The 21,873-nt window shown below is 32.2% G+C and overlaps 1 protein-coding gene across 1 annotated transcript in view; it reads right to left on the bottom strand.

Moving 5' to 3' along the window:
• LOC118736823 (AN1-type zinc finger protein 6) overlaps positions 1-18,995 on the bottom strand; it is a 55,562-nt gene extending 36,567 nt beyond the window's left edge. Inside the window, 1 exon segment of the mRNA XM_036466878.1 lies at positions 18,763-18,995. The gene's annotated coding sequence lies outside the window, so the exon portion shown is untranslated.
• Positions 18,996-21,873: the final 2,878 nt, after the last annotated feature.

Genomic DNA, 21,873 nt, shown 5'->3' with positions numbered 1-21,873 from the left:
TGCAGTTGAAACGGTGGGCATGGTTTGGCGGGGCGTATTGAAGCTGCAGCGTAATGATACACCGGCCATGAACGCAACTGGCACACACACACACACACACACCGACTGAATAGCTGTTCCTTTTGATTGCCTGGTAGCACGGCTGCCCGACTGTTGCTTGACTGCATGGGGTTCTGAGACTGCCTAGACGACAGACGATAAAGCGGGTAGTCATAAAGTGCTGCGAGTGGAACCAATGGGAAATTGGTGCAAGACGATGAGGCAGAAAATATATACAAGATATGTACACATGTTTGTATGTATGTACATGCTATATGTACATATATGTATTTACTAATTGTGTATATGGAAGTATGTAGATGGGTAGAACACAACTCGCTGTGTGGAACATTCATAAATAATAAAGTCTGGTAAAGTTAGCGGCCGGCCGCAGGAGGTGCGTACGATCATAAATTCTACTGCGAAATTTATGAAAGCGTTGCAAGCAGGCGAAATAAATGGGAAATGGGAATGGGAATAAGAGGCGTTGGAAGTAGGGTTGTCTGACGGCCATGCTCTTCGCAAGATTGCCACCACCACAGCAAAAGTCAGTCATCTCCAATTAAGAAATATATTTATTTTTTTTTTGTTTTTGGTTTTAAAATTTCATTCGTAAGCAGCAAGATAAGCTAAACTAAAATCGCTAAGAAAATGGGTATGTAGCCGCCAAACAACAATGTACGCGACGTGTTGTACAACGCACAAACAACGTGATAAATCACAAGTGAAAACTAAACGAGTTAAAGTGCATAAAAAACCAGTTCGGGAATTTTTTTTTTTTAATGAACGCAAAAACGTAAAAGCTCTCGATGTGGCGCAAGCAAGGCACTAAAAACAAATAGCCAACCAAAAATATGTACATACATATACAACAGCCAACCATCGCACACTGGTTCAAAATAGGTAGTTTGAGTTCACAATTTACTGCAGCCTTCACTTTTCGCTCAATTTGATTATAATTTTTATTCTTTATTTTTTCAATGAAAGCTAATAAAATTTTCAAGAGACCAACGAAAAACGAAACGAACGAAAACGAAAAAAAATCACAAGAAAAATTTTAAATGTAGTAAAAAAAAATTTCACCAAAATTAAAAAAAAAAAAATTTGAGTTTCTAGAAAAATGTTGGGTCAGTTTTAAAGATCCATTACATTTTAGTATAATAAAGTGCAATCTGCAAGTGGCTAAGAGGTCGCGTTGATTTTGAATATTTTTTTTTAAATTTTATTATACTAAAATTTAATGATCTATAAAACTGCATACCCAAAATTTTTATGAAAACCAAAAAAATAAAAAATAAAAAATGTTGGTGAAAACTCTTATAACATTAATTTTTTTTTTCGCTTTTGCTTTTTTATAACATTTAAATTTTTGTTTGCTTAGTTAGGGAGAACCCTACAGTTGTTTTCAACTAGTTGTTATTATTTAAGATTTAGTAACTGGAACAGGAGAATCGATTTTCTTCAAAATTGCCACTTTTTTTGCACTTAGCACTAAAAAGTTCAATACAAGCAAAAATTGAAAAATCGGGCACAATTTTATTAGCTTTCGTTAAAAAAAAAATCAAGTTGAGTAAAAAATTAAGACACCAGTAAATCGTGAATACAAAATGACGAGTTTGAACCACTGTACATCGGCCGTTTGCCTTCATCTGGTCTATGCTCCATACCGGATTGTTCGAAATGCTACTAAACAATTTATTGACTTATTGCGGGAAATGGCCGCGCACAAACTTCATTGAAGTAGACAGCAAGGAATCGTTAATCGTTAATGGACGCATGCAAGTCTGCGTATTTTAAGGATGTTCAAGACAATTTCGTACATAGCTCATAAATACCTGCACTAAAAACTCACTAAAAACTGAAGAAGCGCAAAGTTGGCCTGCAACAAAGTTGTAAAGCAGTAAAGTGTTACGACCAAGTGAGCGGGAAAAACGAAAATACTTATGTATGTCTAGAAGGTTGAATAAATACCGAAAGAAAATTAAAAGCAAAAAGGCATTTAACAGGCAGGCAAAGTAGCTAAAAATAGTAAACAAAATAAGAAGAAACCTGTCTATTTTGGCTAAAGCAGCTAGTGCGCGTTTCGCTGCTGAAGGCCGTTCAAAAGACTTCGCCGTGCGACGGGCGACGGGCGACGAACTTAAGTGAAGCTGGTGGACGCACGCATACGGCACGGCACGGCACAATCGCATTCAAAGGTTTTTATTGTTAGCTATTTAAGCAAGTAAAGAGCAAAAACATCGATGGGCTAAATAACTGAGATATGGATAATGGTTTACGCAAGAGCGTTTCCCAAACTTTTTTGGAATCAGAATGTTTAGATTAGCTTAGAGTGCAAGAGCATGAAGCAAACACAGACTCAAACGCTTTATACAGCACAAAAACTCGAGAATGTTCGTTGATTTCAAGTGGGCTAAATAATCTAAAAAGTCCTTTTTGAGAAATTGGTTGCGCGTCTCCGCCAGGGCGGGACTGTGCCAGAGATACATGTTCGATGCTCTCCACCTCTCCCTTGCCTCTGCATCTGGCACAAAAATCGTTCCGAAGATATCGCAACCTCTTTCCATAAGGTGGTATCCGGTTATTGCCCAGACTACTAAGAAGAGAGAAGAGAGAAGCGGTCAAGCTGAGTGAGAGCTTTTGATCGCCTACCACGATTGAGAGAAATATTGTATTCTATCATTCTTGATCGCCTACCATATTTGCCTGGTAGTCTTACAGGTGGGTTTCACGATCTATCTCGTATTTACCTTCCCTCTGCGTCCAGTCTTTAATCTGCGTTAGCGGCAAAATGGAGGCACGCCCACGTTCTCTGTAGAATTGATTACGAATATTTTCGCCACTGCATTTGAAGTTGTGTTCTTCGTACCGCATCCCATGGAGCCAATAATGGCTGTGAAATAAACATTCATTATTTTTTGTTGTTTTCAATTCGATAAAGAAAGCATGGACTAAATCTGCTGAAAAGTTAGTCCAGCGAACTATTCAAGATCAAGTAAAGAGTCATGTGTACCGTTGCTTCTCAGCACAAGGTTTCTGAACACAGGCGAAGTTATACCAGAATGTCTTACTAAAGTCTGCTAACAACAAAAACTATGTTGAAACTATGATATCGCCTAGCTCGCATACAAATCAAAATCTAAAAAAATGCCCTAAACAGTTGCGAAAATAAAGTAAAAAAAAATGTTTTTGATCCTATAGAGCGGTTAGGAGTTACTCGAACCACCGAAGTTGGAAAGAATCTCATTCCGAAAGCGCATCGTTGTTGGCCTAAGGATTTATAATCGATAAAAAGGGATATAGGTGTGTGCATTACGGTGGTCCAAAAATGCATGTAAAAAAAGTGTAATCGGAATTTTTATGCTCTCACCCCTAGGACTGTTCTATACCGAAAAAATAGAACCCCAATTTGTTTTTTTTTTTTGTTAATCAATAACTATTTAAAGGTCACTCAAAGCGCTCAAAGTTTTCCATGTTTCTTATACAATAACAAAAAAAAACGTTTCGTAGAGCTGATATAGAATTTTTAAAAAACAATATTTTTCGATCGGAAAACTCTGTCTCTCTGCAGAAGATTCCCAATAATTATACCCAGTTGTTTATTTAACCGTTTTTCAAGGTAACTATAATTTATAGGTCCCGAACACCACACCGAAAAATGCAATGGGGGCACCAATAAAAAATCGTTAATAATAAAAAAATGTTTAAATAAACAGTTGGGTATTATTGAAAGTCTCCTGAAGAGAACCAGAGCTTCCCGATCGAAAAATATTGATTTTCAAGAATTCTATACCACTTCTACGAAAACCACATATACCCCATATAAAATACATGGCATACGTATTACCGAGTTTATTGAACTTTCATAGAACTACAACACCACTAGCTGGTTAATGACTAAGTATGTAATTTCGTTTTTACGCTTATTACTAAGTATTGTATACTTAAGCATGTTCGTATGTGTAATAAAAAAGCGTTTGCTTGCCATAAAAAAGTAAGTTAAAATTTTCTCAAAGCAACACCCTCAAAAAAAAAAACGAATGTGGCAATAGCTACTAATCCACAAACCAATCCATAAGCACATAAAGTTTTGAGTAAAATGTATACATATAAGTAGTAGTATGTTTCCTTTTTGATCTATAAAACTTAACGAGCCAGATTTAAGCATTGACGTGAAGATAAAGTAGTTTAAGATGTCTTAAAAACAAGCATTAACTATTTATGATTATTTATGTTGTGCTGTAAAGAAGAAAAAAACAGCAGTAGCAGACAAACTTTTACAAACAGGGCTCATCAAGCAACATATTTCTGCAGCAAATAGGAAAATAACGCTAGTTTATTGCATACATGCATACATACGGTATGTACATTGTCATCACGATTTTTATTACGGTTTTAATTACTACTTTTCGTACAACTCCTTCCTCAAAACTTTGCAATGTTTGTATGCGAAATAAAACAAGAAATTATCGAAGCATAAAAAAGTCAGGACATAAGCTGACATTGCAGTAGCATAACAAATATGGTTGAAGCCACTTTTTTTTGTTTTTTTTTTGCTGGATGACAGCATTGCAAAATTGCGCTTTAAATTGCAAACAAAATGTAAATCTAGCAGGAAACTTGATTATGACTCGTAGCGACAAGGTTAACTTGTCACACGGGTGATTAAATATACAGTCTTGTATGATTATGGTACATACAGCTGCGGTCAAAATAATAGCAACAGCATTTAAAAATAAATATTGCTTGCAACTCATGCTTATTTATATATTTTAATCATTTTCATTTAAAATATAGTTCGACTTATAACAGAAACCAAATAAGTAGAAAGTTTCCAAGCTTTGACAAAGTCACAAAAATTAATGAAACTTTATCTAATATCTCCATAAAAAGTTTCGAGTATGGAATTTTATGGCGCATTCATTTTAATATAGAGTGAAAGCTCCCATAAGCGAACACCGATGGTCACTTACTTTTTTATTCGCTTATGGGAGATGTCCGCTTATGGCAATTTCGGAAAAAAATAATATCAAAATTCTAATTTAAAAAATTTTAATTGCGGATGCCTAAATTAAAATAATATTTATCCTTCAAGTAGATAAAAACTGAATGAATGGATAATAAATTCAAATTTATGGCGTTTTCTTTTCTGCCGACAAATCTCATTGCCCGCTTCGCTGAAACACCAGAAAACATAATAATAAAATCTCTAAATTTTGTGCAAAACTCAGGAAAATTCATTAAATTTGCACACTAATTTGCAACTTTTTATTCAGATTTTTTAGAAAAATTCTAAGTATGCATTAGCGGAAAATTGAATGGGCTACAAAACTGCATTCCTGAAAATTTTTTGAAGTTTGATTAACTTTTGGATCTAATTGGAGTCCATCTTAGCTTAAGTTTGAACTCTTCGATGTACACAACCTGTAGTTGAAAAATTTAGCAGTATATTCTCGAAAGACTATAAATAAGAAATATCATATTAACAGAAGCTGCAACTACAGCTGGTGCCAGGCCTAAAAAAAAAGTGCCTGAAAGTAAGGACTGGCGAAATTACGTCCAATTTTCCTTAATATCATAACGTCAATAATTCATAACACCATATAGGATGATTAAAACTCCGCAGAAGTTGTGAAATTCTGTGTGATTTAAAATCACTCGAAGATTTAAGATCAAAGAGATAAGCTAAAACCGAAATAAGCAAACACATACGTAACACAAAGACCCCGCATTCATTACTTAACTAAATATTATGCGTCAAGCTTTTAAGTGAAATTTTCGTTTTCTAGTTAAATCCAGCAAGTCATCAAGAGAGTAAAAATAAATTATAAAACATAAATATACGAAAAATGAAGGAAAGAAAGGCCGAGTATTAGCGATCGAGTAGATACATACATACATATCTCAGAGACGGAGAGAATGAGCAACCGTACAAAGAAGAAGTCGGCTCTAGTACGTAGTCGATGTGGTAAATCGACGGCGCGTGACAGACATTTCGATTATTTTTTTTTTATATTCGCACAAACACACACATATGTACGTAAACTTACTACTTACTTTTATAAATAAGGCAAGCAACACAGATAGGAGCAGTAGGTAATAAAAATGGCAGCGGCTACGAAATTAAGAAAAAATAATAATAAAAATTAAATAAGGCATGTATACATATGTATGCATATGTATGTGTACGTACATAAAATAATGCTTTTATGAGCGGCATTGCCAGTTATGAACTTAGTAAAAACCGTAAATACCCATACGCATATGTATGTATGTACATATATAAATTGATTACTTCTTTAATAGAAAGAAGAAGGTACATTAGCCTGCATCAACGAAAAAAATTGCGGTTTCTCCGCCGGGATTACAAAGTTTATTATGTTTGAAGACCTCCACCAAAATATTTCGGAAAAATATTAAGATTAACGTGAGCTAGACCGTTGTGGAAATACCTCCAAAAAGTAGTTTTTATCCCCTCAGATGAAAAAATGAAATAAGTGTGTTTGCCAAGAAATAAAAAGGGTGAGTAAATACATTTCCAATGATACCTCATACATATGTCTAAATTCGTATGGTTTTGCTTGAGTTATTCAAGTTTTTCTTAAACCAATCTTTGAAAAAAGTTCAAAAACAGCATCAAAAATCTCATTGTTATGATTCCGTTGAAAAATTTTTTTTTTATTTTTTTCAAAAAAAAAACTGAAAAAGTTATTTTTATTCATAAGAGACAAATTTTTTTAGATATTTTCAAATCAGTCTAGCTCACGTAAATCTTAATATTTTTCCGAAATATTTTAGTGCACGTCTTAAAATATAAAAGATTTTATAATTCTTTTTTGCATGGGGGCTGATACAGTCTAGTGTAGATACATATGTATAAAAAAAAACTACCAAGCAAGGCCAGAATCAATAGCGAAAAGCAAATGGAATAAACAGTGCTAAATAAAACTAAAAGGCATAAATTAAGAAGTTTAAAATGCTTCTGGAAAACCAACCTAAAAGCAAGAAAGCGACAAACGGAGGTAGGAAATTATGTATAAACAAACAAGAAATAAAGAATTTGGAGGAAATTAAGAGAAACCGTACAGCATAAATGTAATGCTGATATTTTTAAACTTCGCTGCGTGTGTTGGCCTAAATTTTCATTTTTAATACAACCGCATCCCAAAAGTAGGGTGTCCACAAATACACACTACAGTTACATACATATGTTATCCGCACGTAGACGCCCAATAAATCTTTGTATTAAAGTCAAATGGTTAAGTGGATTTTTCGCCGCTGCGCGTGTAGGCAAAGTCTACGTGGGCATATGTATGTATATTTCTCTACATATGTATGGGCATTAGGGTGGTCCAAATATGCATGTGAAAAAGTGAAGTCGGAATTTTAATGCTCTCACCCCCTAGGATTGTTCTATATCGAAAAAATATACCTTTTTTTTTTAAAACACAAAACATTTAGAGGTCGCTCAAAGCGCTCAAAGTTTTCCATGCATTATATAAAATTCTCGAAAATCAATATTTTTCGAACGGAAAACTCTGTTTAGGGGATTCCCAATAACAAAACCTAATTATTAATTTTACCATTTTTTCATAGTAACTATATTTTATAGGTCCACCACACCCCCAGAAAAAGCAATGGGGTATAAATAAAAATCTTTAGTACTAAAAATTTGTTAAATAAACAATTTTTTTATTTATCGGATCGAAAAATATTGATTTTCAAGAATTCTACAGGAACCATTTCTACGAAGTGTTTTTCCCCATATAAAATACATGTTAAATTTTAAGCGCTTTGAGCGATGTCTAATTTTTGATTTCAAAATAAAAAATAGGAGTATATTTTTTCTCGATATAGAACAATCCTAGGGGGTGAGAGCATTAAAATTGCGACTTTACTTATTTCGGGCCACCCTAATATACATATGTACATACATATATAAGCAATAAGTTGTTGCACCTTACTTTGATAGTTCTATATCAACGTACATACAAGTCACTTGGACGACAGGCAACATTAAAAGCACCACTTGACCTGAGAGCTACATACATGCAAAAAAAAAAAAATACATACACATACATCATAAGAAACGATGTATTTAAACAACGAAACGGTAACCTTGGCACTTATACGGCGTGGGCATGGAGAGGAGATGTATGTACATATATATTTATGTATGTAGATACAGTTGGATACTCATTTTGGACATAATGAATTTAAGTTGTCGTAATAAGCTCAGGGAAATAAAGGGTGAAAAAATACTGTATAAGCAGATACAGCGTTATAGATTAGCAATTTCGTGCGCCTACGCGCGTTTCCTTTGCTTTCACACAGCAACAGTCCGTTAATACCTTAACTACTGTACCGTAGGCCTAACAAACTATGTTTATTTTTTAAACACACCGCTCTACCGAACACTCCTTAAAAACTGTCAACATGAGCTTAACACAACCACAGTTAGTGTAAGATATTAAAATAAATATACATACATACTTGCATGCAGACACACATTAGTATCTACATACATACATAAAATTGCCTAAATGTGGTGTCTGAGAAATTAGGGACACCGCGAAATGCGAGACATTTTCAGAAACGGCATAAATGTAGAGATAACAGCTAATGCAAGTTTTTTGTTTAACAAAAATAAAAATGTATGTATGTATGTATATAAATACATAATCGTATTTGGATGTTTCTGGAGCACAAATTGTGCTGACCCGGATTTCGCTGATGATGAACAGTGCCATTGAGATTGCAGCAAATAAAAAGATAACAATTGAGTTCAATTTTGTGAGCAGACAAATACATTGTGAAAATATATTAAGTAAATATGTACTACATATATAAAAATTAAGGTTAATTGAACTGGCGACTCTTAAAATTATTTGTCAGCTGTGCAAAATCTATTTTCAGTTCTACACGATGCTTTTGAAGTAAACATTTTTGGAATTTCTATAAACCTATGTAAATACTGTTATTATATGTATTTTATCCCAAACCATATAAATCGATGAAAATTATGTACAGTTTTGGTCCGTTGATTAAGTTAAGTGGCATTTGGCTATTTTTTTTTTTGTTGATTAAATGTTTATGATTTTTTTATGAAAGTTTAACACATTACATAATCAGCACTACATAAATCCATATTTCAAACTTGGTACAAAAATTATAAAAATTCAGCAAATTTTAATAATTACACAAAAAAAATTTTAAACTTTTTATTCCGAATTTTTAGAAAATTTTAGGTATGCATTAGCCCATTAAATTCTAGTGCGTTAAAGTGCAAATTTCAAGACGCTAAAAAGTCGCGTTAATTTCTAATATATATTGTTTTTTTGCTGACGGTGTTGTGCATGCTTTTTCATATAAAGCTTATATACTGAATAACGTCCCTTAACTTAATCAGCTGACCACAAGTGTATGCCATGAGTACATGACTACGATCGTAGAATAATAAATGCCTGGACTCTTTGGAGCGTTGTATCCACGCAATATGCATACCATTATTTATAGTTTTTAAATATTAGACTTAATATGCATAAATATATGACTTTTTTTTTTTTCAAATTACCCAATTTCAATGGATTAGAAAGTGGAAAAATAAATAAACAAAAAAGGTTAAGTAACAGTAAGCAAAAAAAAAGTTATACATACTTTTATGAAGAGGCAAGTTTATTATGATTTTTAAGACATTCACAATTGTGAATCACATGTACAAAGGTATGCACATGTGTATATGTATGTGTGTGCATATCGTCGTTTAAAGTACCAAACCGCACATCGACAAAATGCAAAACCGCGCATGTGAGGTTGTATAACTTATTTTCTAGAGAGCAAAAACACTCATATTTCAAAATGGTTCTCTTTTTTATAAAGCAATCGCATTTCTGGCTAGTATAGTTCAGGACGAATGGATAAGGATTGAGCCAAGAGCTTGTGTGAGCAAATCCAAATTTTAGCAGCAAATGTCACTTACGCGGTTTTGCGGAATGACGATGCGCGGTCTTGTACCTTAAACGACGATATGTAGATATAAGCCTTATTTATAAGGAGATTGATATAATACATAAAGATCTGTATGTTTGTATGACCGTATTATTATTGCAATCATTTCACTTTCTGATTTTGATTGTATCTAACCAAAAAAAAAATATATATATATATTTTTTTTCTTTTGAAACTATTAATGTACTATCTAAATTTTGGCATAACATACGCCAAAAGGTAAGAAAAACATGGCATGGGTTTAACCCACTCAAATCGTCTTTTTTTTCTTGGCATTTTGTCATCTATAGAACACCGCACGTGTCTATATATGTATTTATATATTTTATTTATTTATATATTTATGCAAATGTATGTACGTATATATGTAATAGGTAATACGTATTTAGAGAAGTAACTACGTACATTTTTGTTAGACACAAAATTAAATGCTAAAAGTGAAACTATTTCGAGCAAAAATATAAATAATAATACATAACGATAATGTATGTATGTATGGAAATGTAGGAACGACTTCAGTGAGTCTATACTGACGATACACGTGTACAGCTGTTTTGAATACTTATGTATGTATGTATGTAAGTATACTTTTCCGCAATCAGCTAGTTTTTTTTTTTTAATATGTGGGAAGTGAGAAAAATATTTCCTATATAAGCAGCGTCAAAAATTTGCATACCCTGTCATTTTGACGATTTTATTTATTCATAATTTCCATACCAAATTTTTCTTAAGGCAGTGTCACACGATTGGTACAAAATAAAAATAAATGGGACGGCAAAGTTTTTTGTAGTCACACTATTGGTACAATACAGCGAACTTCTATGGAAAAATTTTAACAAATTTTTTTCCGTGATTGGGATAAAGAAAAATATTTGTGCATTCACACCATTGGGACACAATTTTCATCAAAATTTTGGGCAAATGCTCAAACGTGTAACACCGCCTTTAGTAATCGAGGTGAAAATTTTAAAATTTCGATGCAGTTTCTTGCATTTTCTCAGAGTTCTGTATGAAATAAAAGAAGAATTGATTCTTGTGGTTTTTGCTGTTGAATAAAATAGAAAAATTCGGTATGGAAAATATAAATAAATAAAATCATCAAAACGTCAGGGTAGGTATGCATATTTTTGATGCTGACTGTAAATGAATGAATTTTAGTGACTTGAATATAAATGCAAAATTTCGAGGTATATAATTAAAGTGTAGTTATTTTTAAATCGTCATTAAATTGTGTGTTAAATTTTTTTACGACGTTTAAAACGTCTAAATTTATACCTGCATGCTTGGTCTGCTTGACCATTTATCAGTGTGCAAATTGGCGGATATAAAGTTCGAGCAAGTTGATAGAAAATGTCAGCACTGAGGTACACCATGAAGCTTCAACTGTATAAAGATCTTCCGCTCTTGAAATACATATAGAGAATATGCGATAGTAGTCATGGAGCAAGCGATTTCCACTTGCTCAAATATTTTTTTTGTGGCCCCTTTTATATTTTGTTCGTTCAAATAATTGTTTATTGTATTAGTTTATTTTTAATAAATTTGATCCATAAAACTTATAAGACACGTCAGGGCATAATAAAATATGCAAATTTCATATGCAAGTTTTTCCTCTTTGCACTAAAAATATGAATGCATGCTTTACATGGAATATGGGCGTAAATGAATAAATTCAAGTACATAAAAATAAACATATATACATACGTACATACGTACATATTTATTCTTCTGCAAATAACTACACTTTTAAATGCAATGTAAAAGAAACTCGATTAGTGGCGCTTTTTTGAAAAAAGGCAAAGTTTATGGTTATGGTAAAATAACCTCCACGTCACAGTTATTTATATTAAGCAAACACATTCCAACTATGCAAATTTGTAGCAAGCGAAATTTAGCAGCATTATTCCATCACATTTGCCAAGCAAATCACCTTCATAAAGTAAATACATATATATAATTTATAAAACACACGTAAGACGTACATACATACTTAATGAGTTTCTCGAAAGTTATTCCGTCATATCAGTGTAGCCGCACTTTATCACTTCTACTTGTACATTTTTAACAAATTATGGCATTGCGGTTGAGAAATAGGCGCTTAAAATGATACGCCACAAAATGATACCGTCAGCTAGTTTTGGGTATTTATTAATATTTTTTCTTTGTTTAAAAAAAATTGTATTACTTTTTTGTAATTAATTTAAAAATCTTTTACAAAAACAATATAAATTCAAATTTCAACTTTGTATAAAAATTAGAAAGTTTTAACCAATTTCCACAAGACACATTTTTTTTTTATTTTTTTTAGAAAAATTTTAAGTATGCAGTTTTAAAATAAAAACCAAACATTTGTTATAGTATGGAAGAAAATGTATTGGTTTCAGATTGTTAACTTTTTTTAAATTTTGTTTTATAAGGGTTTTGCTATACAATGAGCTATTCTTAAAACGAAAAATTGTTAAGAATAATTTTGAAAAATAAAAAAAAATACACCAAACCGGGTGACCGTAGCATTTTGACGCAGAGTGTAGATATTGGTAGTAACCCTACAGTAAAAAACTATCAATTGATAAAAATAATCAACTTCTCTGCAGCAAATAAATTATCAATCGACCACCAACTTGTAGTTAGCTTTTTTGCGGAATTCCTATAAATACCTCACTTTTAGTTAGTTATGACAAAACTAACTTTGAGGGAGTTGTAAAGTCATGCTGGAGTCATGCAGACGTAATCGGAAGCTTGTTTTGTTTGAACAAGTTTCTATATAAATTTGCTTCATACTTCATTCGAGTTACTTTGAATACATTTTTTTTGCACTTCACAGAAGCTTTTTCCAATTCAGGTCAAACAAAATGAAGATTGTACTCATATATGTTATATCATTTCGATGTTATGTCTAACGAAATTCGAATATGAGACCACCGACAGCAGAATATGTAAACAAATTAACAAATATGTAATGTTAAATAGAGTAAAAAAAATTAGCATTTAAGGGATTAAAAATAAACAAATTAATTTTTTCCTTATTAATATTTTATGTCCGAAAATAGTTATGCGACCATCGCCCTTGCAAGTTACTTGCGGTCGAAGAAAATAGCCATGTTAAATCTAGCCGACTGCTGGATACTTAAAGGTTAACTACAAGGCTATGGGGCTACATTTCCTGCAGGGAAATAAAAGCCGCACAACCCAGTAAACTTAAAACGAAAGATATCCAGATACATACTTTGAATTCTAGAACGCTTCATCTTAGCTCGTTTTCAAAAATGCATTCAAGCAAATCGAGAAAAAAATTTTAAAATTATCAGACTTGTTCTAAAATTCGTACGATTTGAAATCGGTACGATTTTGTAAATATTTTTCTAGATTTTTATAATCAGAAAACGCAAAATTTGGTATTAAAACGGATGATATAACCTCGCTGATGTTTCTGCTACAGTGTTTTTATATACAATATTTAATCTCTCCATCAGAATTAACGATCAATATTTAGCAAATCGTATCGATTTCAAATCGAGCGATTTACAAAACATGCCTGATACATCCCTTGTTTTTTTAGATGTCACATTTTTATGTGTGTATACTTTCAAAGATAATCTGTATGCGATAAAAGTATTTTTATGATAGCTTTATATTAAGAAAGTTAATGAATCAGCAGTTGTTTTTCTGCACTGTGGCATTTTAATGCGTCATCGTGTTTGTTCGAAAATATAGAAATACATACATACATACATACATACATACATATTTGTTAGCGAGATATGCGAGTGGCTTAAGATAACAAGTAAAAAATTACATAACGATAGCAGGGAAGAAATTTGGCATATGTGAGAAATTTTATGTAGATTTTAGCCAATATATTTAATTGCAGGACTTATCCCATTTACTGCCCAATGGAGATCCGGCATAATGCCCCGTTTGCGGTGCAGGTTTACATTATGCCAGCAACTGGACCGGCATAATCGAATGTTCAAACAGGTTTTGGCAAGTTAAGAGATACATATGCTTATTTGACCTAAATACGTAACAGACATACAAAAAAATGTGAGGAATTATTGAAGTGAGGACCTACTAACTAAGCGAAATTTCCAGCAAGCGTATGTTAATAAAACTATTTAGTAACATAACGATTTTAAAGGATTGTAATAAATGGAAATCGGCACTAAAATAGCGCTAATTGTAGATTAGTTTTTTTCTATTCGTTAACAGGGATCCCCCGCTTATTTTTTTTTAAGTTGCTGCGGCGCTATCTTTTATTAGAGTATTAAAATAATGTTTAGGTTTAAAAAGTCATCTCCAATCGCCTTTTTAAACTGGTCATAATTGTGACAATCGTGTCGTTAATATGCTTTAAAATATTAGCGAATGTTTATACGAACGCCTACTTTGAGAACTGACATGCTCCGTTTCCGTAAGAAATTTACAGTGTATACATAAATATATTGTAATTGATATTTATATGTAATGTCAAGCTAATAGAAATCACTCGCCCATATGGATTTATACGCACGTATATACATACTTATGTATAACTCGAGAAGTATGTACATACTCGTGTATATGCGTTTACATAAATTTAAATGAGAAGTCAGGCCACCAGACGATACGCCCCTATTTGTTAACTTGACAGATAGCTGTCATAAAAACATATATATATGTACATACATACATACATACATATAATACATCAAGTGATATAAAGTGCTCATCTGAAGTAGCCAAAACATACACACAAATGTACATTCATACATATATAAGTAGTACATTAGGATGCCTCGCAAAAAAAATGTTCAGTATACCCAAGCGAATCATAGAAATTAGTTCATGGCTCCCGCCAAAAATACCTAGGAAAATCGTGTTGTATTTAAAAAGAAATCTTTTGAGAGAAGTATGTTAGCTATAGAGATCTGCATCAATATTTAGAAAGCTAAATGAAGATATTTTTAATGCAATATGTTTCAAAGCACTTTTTATTGCCACGTGAGTGACCCGGTCAAATTTTAACCAACTTTCATGTGCCATACCAGAAGAGATTTTTAATCTGGAATTTTCATTGGCAAAATATCATTGCAAAGAAATTTTCTCATATTATGCAAAAATTTACCAATTGGCAACTTAAATTTTTGGAATATGTTTATCGATACCTGATACTGGCATTATAAATCGTGGAAAAATTTAAAATTTTTCTCGTAAGTATTTACAGATTTTTTGAAAAAACGTCAGGGCGAGTCACTTCCACTTCTTACATACATACATATATTTTTCGACCTACTATGTACTCAAAGCATATACGAAAACAGATTGGATTGTACACATCTATGTAAGTTCAAATGTATGCAAACTACATAGCAATATAATCTACAAAAGTACGTCAGCTGCAGTCTGATACTTATCTAGCACACCAGCAAACTTAACAAAATACAATAAGGGTATTCAGACTATCCTCGGTAATGTATTAATACGTTATCTGGTAACACGGTAACACTTTCAACTTCGAACGCCCCTTATTCTTTTTTTGGTTAAAATTACTTTCGCATCAGCTGACGTGAAGTTCTTTTATTTATAAGCATTTATTTATTCCACGACAGAAAGGTTTATTGAACTTTTTATAAAATGTTTGCACTCTTTTCGCGTGAGAAAATTCCAGCAAATAAGTGACAGAAAGGAATCGGCTGACATTTAACGCGTGTGTTACCACATTATCGGACTTGCCACCTCTCGCTAAGTTTATAATGATATATTCAGTAATTTACAAAAACCAAGACAATGGTGAGAGTCACCGAATACCGAATTAAGACATTAACGAATATAGTCTGAATACCCTTAATATTTAGGTGCTCGTTAGCATATGGTATGCACAAATTGAAAGAAAAACCAACAACTATGACAAAAACACAAAAGTAAGAATAACAACCAAACTGATGAGGTGATGAGTCATAGGAGTTAGGGAGTTGGTGGACAACATATTTTTATGATTATTTATGGAAGTATGTACATACCTACATAAATACATACATATTTACTACGAGTAGTAACAGCGAAAATGGAAAACTAAAAGGAAAGTGTGATTGAAATCCCCAGTCATAAGAGAGCAATGCAAAAAGGAATAAGCGAAAAAAAAAAATAGAATATCGAAGAGGGTGGGATATTTACTCTCTTAAAACAAACAATATATGAATAATTAATGGAGGTATAGCAAGTTCGAAACTTTATAATATAATAAAAAAAATTAAAATAAATAAAAAAGCAAACAAACAAAATTTAATAAAAACATGCAAGAATATAACAAGTGAAACAAAATAAAATTGCAGAAAATTACAAAAGGGCCATTCCATTATGACTGGTGGGTCATTTTATTCTAGAATGTGATCAATTGTTCTATAGTTGTATATAACTTCATAGAATTACAAATTTAAAAGTATTTAAATTTGTGTTGTAAATACTATTCTATAGACAAAAAATTCAACTTATTTTTATTGTTTAAATATTTTTTAAAAGACTAATGAAATGTAGTCACTTAAAAAGACGTTACTATTGAAATATAGATATTTAGGGCAATTTCAAATTTATGTCGTTTTCCTCTTTTACATAAAATGACTCAAAACGAAGTTTTCAAGAATTTTACTTAGAAAAAATTTAATTTAAACAAATTTTATAAAAGAAATGTATTCAAAAAAAAAATTATTGAAAAAAATTTATTAAAAATTAGATTTGTTTAAGCAAATTAAAAAAATAATAATAATTAAGAAAGGGTTAAAAAAACTTTAAAGCTTATAGAGGAAAAGATTAAAACTTTAAATATAATAATAATATATATAATAATAAACAAAAAATAAATAAAAAAATGTATTTAAAAAAAAAAATATTTTATTAAAAATAAATTTGTTAAAAGAAAGTAAAAAAAATATAATAATTAAGAAAGGGTTAAAAAATTTTAAAACTTTTAGAAAAAAAAATTAAAAATTGTTAAAAAGGAAAAAACAAAATCTAAAAAACTTGAAAAAGGAATCTTAAAATATGTACATATACATACAGGCAATATAAAAATAAAATGAAAAAAGGAATCAAATGCAAATTAAATAGAAATAAAAGTATGTATCAGGCAGGTTCTGTGATTCACTTTGTAGTGAATATCAGCACCTGCCCGTATATCTAATAAAAATTGAAAATTTAAAATATTTTAAATTAATTAAAATATTTCAATAAATAAGCAATAATTTTAAATATTAAAAGAAATAAAAAAAAAATTACTAAATTAAAAAATATAAACAAAGGCGCTTACTAAACGAAGTATAATAAAATAAAATAAAAAACTAGCTTTCGTTCAAAAGGTCTATAAAATTTGAAACGTGAAAAAGAAACGCAATTCAAGCGCAGAGGGGTTGTGTTAATGTGCTGTCATGCATACATACATATGTATGTATATATGTATTTTAATACTTGTAAACCCACGAGCGCTAGCGAAAACTATCGATAACGACTAGCCAAGGCTAGCTGAAAAAAGTTAAATATGTATAGCAAATAAAAACAAAGAAATGAGTGCGCGTGTACAGGCAGGAAGTACATACCGACGAGTATGACGTTTTGCCAACAAATAGCATGTGTATGAACATACATACATACATACATACATAGGTACCTGTAAATTATAAGATTTGTAGAAAACAAGCAAAGAAAAAGGGGAATTATGTAAAACAGCAAACGAAGTGGTAGGTATTAAAAAAGACAGCGAAAAAGTCAGCTATTAAAGTAGCATAGACACCAAACTCATTTAAAATATGCTAAAGAAAAAATGTTTTCCTGTATACGAAATGTCATTTTAAAACATGGCCGCTGTCGCTCTTTAAAGAAAGAAAAAAATAAATGTGGACTTTTGCGTTTTGCATACATTTTTATTTTTTGTTTAAGTTTGGCCAAAACTAAAAAAGACCTCATTACACAGCTGGCCTTTAAAACATATTTTCACCGCACCGCCAACGTGCACTTGTCCCACTCACTACCTTTTCGGGCACAAAGAGACGTAATAATTTTTGCTATGCGCGCAGATGCGTCCGCTCTCAAAACACAAACAAAAAGAAGCCTAGAAACTCACCAGCGCAGCTGCGTGGTGACTACAGTATACACTTGAGGGGGGCGGCAAAACTAGCTGCACTTGAGAGAAAAAAAGGGAATTTGTTTTTATTTGTATAAAGTTCAAAGGCGAGCGATTTGCAAGAGTTAATAAGGTAATTAGCAGAAATGCAAAAAAAAGTGCAAGTTACTGCGAAACACTAAACGCTCAATTTGCGTTTTACAGGAGTAAAATTATGCATTTCTCTAATTTACTTTATTCACCACGGCAGCCATTTGCGCTGCGGTACCTATGCACTGTTATGCAGATACAAGGTAGATATGTATGTATGTTGGTTGATATCCTGCTGCCTTGCAGTCTAGCATATGTTTTTTTTTTCACTTGCACTTTTCGAAGTTTTTAGGCATTTAATTTATTTAATTTCGAAAACTGCTTTTGAAATTTTGATATTATTTTTTTGAACATATAAAATATTTGGAAATTTTTGTCACAATCGTCAATTTTGGTTTTCTTTTTCTACGTCTAACAGAAATGAAAACGCGGATGCTTTTGCGTTTGCTTCAGCACCAAGGACTCTTGCAAATGTCCTTTGATTCCTGTAACATTTATTATATTGACATTTTTCGTTATCCTTTGAAACTTACTTTTACTTTTGGTTATCCAACTTTGATCGCCTTTTTGTTGCTTTGCTTCTGTTGTTGAGACAGCTAGTGCTGCGATTTTTATGCAATTGAAAGTTTCTTTATTTTGCTTGAAAATCTCTTTTGTTGATCACAGTTTTATTAGCAGTTGCTCGACTCCTTTCTTTTATTTTGATAATACGAGAATTTTATTTGAAATTCAAAATTTTTCACAGTTGATTTTAGTTTTATTTTCTCTGCTATATATTTACAAAAAATTTTGCCGGTTCGATGATTTTGTTTTAAAGATTTTTTTTTTGCTTGGTACGGTAATTTGTGTTTTTTGTTTATTTTCCTTTAGCTTATTTTTGTTATTGAGCTTGTTGTGTTTTTTGCTTTTGGCTTCAGAATTTTTTTTAAATTAATTTTTTTTTTAACGCTATGTATATATGTGCTTTCCTCCTTCTTTTCTTGTATGTAAAAATGAAATTGCACTCTTGCCGGGTAAAAATCGCGTTTAACGGCCCTTTCGCTTAAGAATTGCGTTCAAAAAATCACACAAAGTATTAGCACACTAAATTATCGCACGAATTTAGATTTTGCTCAGGGTTCAGGGCCCAAAATTTTTTTACACATGCACAATATAGCACAAACAAACACACGTACGCTCCGTGTCTGCTTGCTATTCAGACTTAAAATCTCGTCGTACCACGAAGCATTGAGTTAAGAAATATCCGCTCTTATATGCTTCGATTTCCTTTTATTATCTCACTCGTCGTCGTTGTCCTTCCTCTATCGCCGCCACAAAACGAAAGGAAACACCAGACCAAACGTAATTTCACAAAATTTCAAAAGAATTTCAATTTCAGTTGCCTTATTTCACCAAAATGGAAACGCACTCTTTTATTTATTCGAACAATTCGGGTAACAGAAAATTCTCGTTTCTTCGCCCTTTTAGTTATTTTTATTACTCTTTAAGTTTTTAATTTAAAAAAAAAAAGAACTTGTAATAACTCAGCTTTAATTTACAATACAATATCTATGTCTGTACTTGCATTTGTGCTATACACAGGCACACGAAGAGTGAACGAGACAGAAAAATTCAAACGTTCAAAGTAGAAAATTCAACGTGGATTTGATCCTCCAATATGTGAAGTCTCCAAGCACTCGTTTTCGACTAAAACTGAAATTGCTTGAACAACATTGCCAATGCCAGGACAGAATGCACACATGCATAAACTGACAACGCGCACACATGCGAAGGCCAGTGAAACAACAGACGCATACAGTGGCATTTTTGCTGAACGCAGCACACAATGGAGAGAGGAAGTTAGCCATTGTTATGTTATTCACCACACCCCATACGGATGAGGGCGAGCTAACAGTTAGCCAGATAGGCAGGCAGTCACAGGTATCCCCTTCTGTACATACATATGTACGTATGTGCATACTTGCATTTTATACAAATCCCCTGCTTCACCTTCCGTTTTACAGTTGACGGAGTACATATGTATGTATGTATGTATGTACATAACTGATGGCTGGCTATTGATAGCGTGATATGCATGTACATACCATGTATGTATGTTGTGTGTACAATGATGTGGTGGTTATACAGCAGTCAGCCATCGCTGCTCCGGCTTCTCATGCTGTTGCTGTTGCTGCAGGTGAATGTGTATGTATCACCACCAGCTGCGGTGAGTAAATTCACGCAAAGGGAAAATATGTACTGCATTCATGCCGTGTTGCCAGACATTCTCCGTTAAAAATCCCCACGAAAATCGGGGAAAAAATCCCTCAATTACCCACTTCTTAAAAATTTATTTCACAAAATCCCCAACTAATTCGAAACATATACATATTTCAGTGGTAAACAAGTAACATTCATATAAAATAATAATAATAGATTGGCGCTTACACATATGTTAGTGTTTGGCCGAGCTTCTCCTCCGATTTGTGGCGTGCGCCTTGATGTTGTCACACAAAAGGGAGCGACCTACAGTTTTACGCCGACTCCGATCGGCGGTTGTATTTTTATGAGAAGCTGTTTTTCATGGCAGAAATACAATCGGAGGTTTGCCATTGCCTGCCGAGGGGCGACCGCTGTTAAGAAAAAACCTTTTTTATAAATTTTTGTTTTGTTTTTTGATCTTGCTTTGACCAGGCCCTGCGGAGTGGAAGCGCGCACACACATATAATATTCTTTGGAAATTCGAAGGTCAGTAGATTACTCACTAAGGGCCTAAAGGAATTTTGAAAAATGTACTACATTCATAAATTAGCTTCAGTGCTTATTTAAAACCCAAGATTTTGAGGAAATTTTCTTGCATATTAAGGTAACTAATGCATTCATACATTTGTGTGTTTTTTTTATTCTGTATACTTACTGGAAATTCTTAAAACTATCACTGTTACAAATTTTTTTCATTGTGTAGCCGAATATGATTTTTTGGTGACTTTAAAATTGAAGCACATACATGTGCTATTTAAAATTTTATCATATAATTTTTTCCCTTTTTTTACATGAAACACCAGTTACAATTGAAAAGATTCTTTCTTACTCAGCGCTTGAATTGGTTAACGTAAGAAAATTGTTCAAATTGTACGTATACTTTTTAATAATTATATATCATTTCACTCCACATCACATCTTTTTTAGTTGTATTAAATTTTGTTCTAGACTTGTAACCAAATCGTTAATTTGCACTGTTGACACTGATTTGAAAGAGACAGAAAAATAGCAGAAATATTTTGTTCAGGCAAGATTATCTATTAGTTAATAAATGCTTATATGTATTACACTTTAAAACTGCATCAAAAACTTCAAGTCAGTGGAGTTGAACAATTTATAAAAGCTTGTAAAAAGCAATTGTGTTTTAAAGTGTAATTTAAAAATGACGTTAACAATTACAAATCCACTTTTATTAACCCATAAGCAATGTATTGTATGTAATTTTGTTTCTATTTTTTATTTTGTTAAAAACTACAATAAACAAAAATTTGAGGTTTTTCTGGCCGAAATGACGATTTTTTCAGGGTAAAATGGCGTTCTTTCAGCGAAAGCTTTCGGCAACACTGTATGTACATACATATATGAACACGAGTACATAAGAATGTATGTATGTACATAACTCA

The sequence above is a fragment of the Rhagoletis pomonella genome, unplaced genomic scaffold (genome assembly GCF_013731165.1).
Source record: "Rhagoletis pomonella isolate Grant_MI unplaced genomic scaffold, Rhpom_1.0 Rhpom_scaffold_00004, whole genome shotgun sequence".
Lineage (NCBI taxonomy): Eukaryota > Metazoa > Arthropoda > Insecta > Diptera > Tephritidae > Rhagoletis > Rhagoletis pomonella.
Note: the sequence above shows the minus strand (reverse complement) of the source record. Positions and strands in the feature narration are given on the sequence as shown.